The sequence below is a fragment of the Manacus vitellinus genome, unplaced genomic scaffold (assembly GCF_001715985.3).
Source record: "Manacus vitellinus isolate BGI_N305 unplaced genomic scaffold, ASM171598v3 scaffold_117_pilon, whole genome shotgun sequence".
In the NCBI taxonomy this organism is placed as follows: Eukaryota; Metazoa; Chordata; class Aves; order Passeriformes; family Pipridae; genus Manacus; species Manacus vitellinus.
In genome coordinates, this window is record NW_021938877.1 from 484,987 (window position 1) to 489,313 (window position 4,327).

The window sequence follows — 4,327 nt, forward strand, 5'->3', positions numbered from 1 at the left end:
ACTTGATACACAGCCACAAGACATACCTGTTAGAGATACTGAGGCAGAAATTCCCCATCGGGGGAAAAAAATTGTCAGAAAGGTCACAGGTACAACCAGACCCTCATGAATGTCTTTGACATCCTGCTCAGCACCCTCCAGAACAGAGCAAGCAATGGGGTGGAGTCAGGAAAATATTTTACATAATATAATATTTGGGGGTTTACTCCTTGAGCGCTATGATTTTTCTTATATGTCTTTTGGAGTCACTATAAAAGTCTCAGAATATATTTGGACAGCTTGCAAATGGAAACACATGAAAGCTGAAAAGGAAAAGTGGACAAAATTAAGAAAAGGAGTGAAAATGGGGGGGAGAAGTTGTACTTAATTTGAAGACAAATACAGGAAGGGAAAATGGAAATTACTTCTGAACATTCATTTCATTTGGAAATATGAGAAAAGACATGTGACATCTGTGAGCTTTTGGCCTTTGAGCTTTGAAAGATGCCTGTGTTCACCTGGGGAGCAGCCTGAATAAATGTCATTTCCAACCAGGTGAGGTGAAAGAAGGAAAACCTAATAGGCTTAAAAGGAGCTGTCACTTAGACACTTTCTCATGGAATTCCTGGTACCTGCACTAAGATGTTAGAAGTCTGGAAGGGAAGGCAAGAGGACTGATTTGCAACATTCAAAATGAAAGAGGACTGAATGAAATACATATAGAGAACACCAGATATTTTGCAAGAAATCTGGCAGCATATTCTGTCAGTGGTTACATATTCCAGGATTTCCCTACATAGATGCAGAAAATAAGGCACAGCCAGATATTGTAAAGAACAAGTTTTTCCTTAACTGCCTGGTTAAAAGTCTATTATTACACAAACCATGAAAATCTGTGTGACAGTACCTATTCTTCATGATGGCACACTGACAAGCACTACATATATAAGCTGTTTTCTGACTGTGAAATCCATTCTTTTTCCTCTGGACTGACCTTTCTAGTTTCCTGATCTCCTTCATTCACAAGACATGGTGTTTTCAGAATAATGTACTTTTTAAATTAGCGGTTAAATCGAACCTGCTGTTTCCTACAGCATTTGTGGGTTCACATTACCTCAAACAGTTGATTCAGAAAACATGAAACTTTATTCTCTGCCAGTTTACATCTTCCATTCGAACAGAGAAATGCCTATTTGATTCATCTCTTGGATTTCATACATCATCTGACTTCAGTGCTTTGCTTTTTCCTTTACCCCTCCTTTTTGTGTCCTCTAATAAACCTGGGTGTTAGGGCTGCTAATACAACCTTTTTCTTTGGTCATACATGGTCAAAGGATTCTTTTAAATTTCCTCACCGACCACCTACAAAAGTAAGGTTGCAATTTAAATTCACCTTCATCACCTTCATCTTTTCTTTTCAAACTAAACTCCACATATAAATGCATGCAATAAATTCTAGATCTAGTTAGAATGTTAGTTCCTTCCTGTTTCTTATTAGCTAAGGTGGGTTTTGCCTGGATTTTTTGGGAGGATTTCTTCTGAGGATCCACCTGGCTGAAATGTCTTCTGGCCTGCCAGTCTAACAAAGGTTTTGAGCCTTGGGAATGGCCTTTTTCAAGTTCCCAGTACACATGAGTCTCTTGGGGATCCCATAGCTTATTTATACTGACACAACCAGCAGCACTATCTAGATAGAGAGAGGAATTCTTTTCTGCTAGAAGCTCGAGTCAGGTACTTTCTTTCAAGAATTTATTCCCCAAAGGTAAAATAGTTTTATTGCCTATTATGAAGGGAGCTATACCACTTGCTGCAGAAAATCTGTCCTTTTGCAAAGGTTCCCTGGCAAAACACTTTCCTTTGTTTGGCTTTCAGGGTCCTGAGCTGTGCCTTTTAGGACAGCAGCTCTGAGCAAGGAAACATCGTCACACACCAGTAACTCACTGGCCATTAAGCCTTTTTCATAATTTCTCTTCTGTAGTCCTGAGTATGTGTGGCTACAGCAGAACTTTTCATGGCCAAAGACTTGGGCTCTAATTCCCACTTAATTAATTCTCTTAGGAAATGCCAGATAAGCAGAGGTGTGAAAGGGGCCAGAAATTATACCTAATATGTATCAAGAGCAAAGCTACCTTCTCCTGGGAGGAGGGGAATGAGCAGGAGATGTGTCATGTCACCTGTCTTTAGGAAAGGAGAATAAAACCTGGCTCATTTTATTGTCAAGTACAGAAACAGTGGTTCTGCAGCCATGTCTTTCTTTCCCCCTTTCAATTTTCATTGTCCCAAAAAGAAATTCCTGTGGCAGTGCTGCTCATGATGTCATAAACAATGCAGACATGTTGGTCTGTGCAATTTTCAGCCTTGTGTTCAAAGTTCTAGTCCATGTCTGAGCTGAATCTTGACAGAGCTTCCCATGTACATTTCTAATAAAATAACTAACAGACCAGTCAAAAACCTGTGAGAAGGTAGGAGTCCCTGTAGATTTTTTCTCTTCCCCCTCATGGATGCTTTTTGCAAGCCAATATCAGACATTTTGATTAAAAAATCAGTTCCCCATAAATGAAGGGCTGTATTAAGTCAAGTAACTCCCCTGATGCTACTTACTTCATTAACACTCCTCCCTGGTCTCCAGTGGATGTTCAAGTTCTCCTTGGGGAAAATAAACACCGCTCCAATCTGTTTTTCGCCTCTGCATTTTTTTATTTATTTACTAATTTCTGATGAGCCTAAAACAGGCTATCAAGTTTCAGCAGCTTTTATGTTGCATTCAATTTCCTTCTAAGATGTTTTTCTCTGTTGGATCCTCTGCAACACGGTGAGGGTTTTGCTTTGACATTAGTAGTTTCTTAGCTGAGCTAATTCCTTCTGGGGTAAAACAAACTGCATCACGAGCCTTTTTAGAAATGAGTTGTGAAGCATGTGTTGTGTTACTCAAACCCTACCTGCCCCTTCTGCAAGAGCTGACACTCATGGTTTTTCCCTGTTTTCTACTGACCTTTTTAAGGGGGACATTTCTATTTCAGTTGTGTTAGCTGCCCGAGGTAGGCAAGGGCCACAGACAGCTTAGAGACTTGTGCTGTTGAAAGCTCTACAAACAGATGAAGCACGATAGCAGCTCCACACATGAACTCACAGTCAAAAAAAAACCAAAAAAAAAATTTAAAAAAAAAAAAAAAAGAAAAAAAAGAAAAAGAGAAAAAAAGAATATAGCAGATGCATCTGACAAAATCCGATAAAGGTGCTGAGCTATTTTAGCACAGCCTGGGTGTGTAGGCAATTCATAAGCAATCCAGCAACAATAACCATAGCTACTCTCCTGCCTTATGGGTTTCAGATGACAATTTTCTGCAGGCATTATGGTAGGGGTGATTTTGGAGGATGTGAAAGAGTCCTCTGCAGAGAGGGTTTAAACAGCCATAACATGAAACTTTTGCAGCCTGGGCTTCGAAGTCACACACAAATCAAACTCCAGTTAGGGTCAAAGGTAACATGATCAAGTGGAGAGCTGGATGGCATTCTGCTTGACTCAAAATTTAAAAATATATATTAGAAATAGAATTAAGGTTGTCACTGTACATGTTCCTCACAGTAAGAACAAAACAGCCCAGCTAAACCGTATTGTTCCCATGTAAGTTACAGCATCCATTATTCTGGCGTTGCAGGTGGATGATTTTCACCACTGAGTTGCCAAATGTATGTTTGAATTGCATTACTGAATTTATTTGCAATTTCTTTCATTGGTTGCAACCTGTTTAAAAAAGTTTGGGAAGCAACACTCCCCTTTGGTAGTAAACATGAGGGACTTACTAAATGTAATTAATTTAATTTACTAATTTACTAAACACAAACAGGTTTCCATACCCACGAATGCAAATTTCCGCACTGTGCATCTATTCCCATAGGTGCAAGTGGTTTAGCTAAGCAGTTGTTTGCCTGTTTTCTGACACTGGGGACCACCAGAACTCTGTCTTCCACGTGCTACAGGAACACAGAGGATGTGACGCCGTAGTACCCATGGTCAAGGTGTTTGTAACTCAGTTGGTCACCCAGACTGAGGCTCAGTTCCCTAGAACTGCATTTCTAATGCTCTCTGAGTGACCCTCAGAACCTACAGATGAAGGTTGCCCTTTCTTGGAAGTTCAAAAGGATGCCCAGAGCACAACAAAGGGGCCATAGGCAGATATGTGTGGGCAACTAAAATGTTCCCTAAACAGTTCAATGGAAATCTAGTATATGTAGGGAAATCAGATTTAGAGAGTCTGGTCAATTGAAGAAATCCAGTCCTGTCCTTTAGAGGGACCTGAATAACTTTCTGGCTGCATTTATTAGAGTTTCTGAACCACCTTCCCCA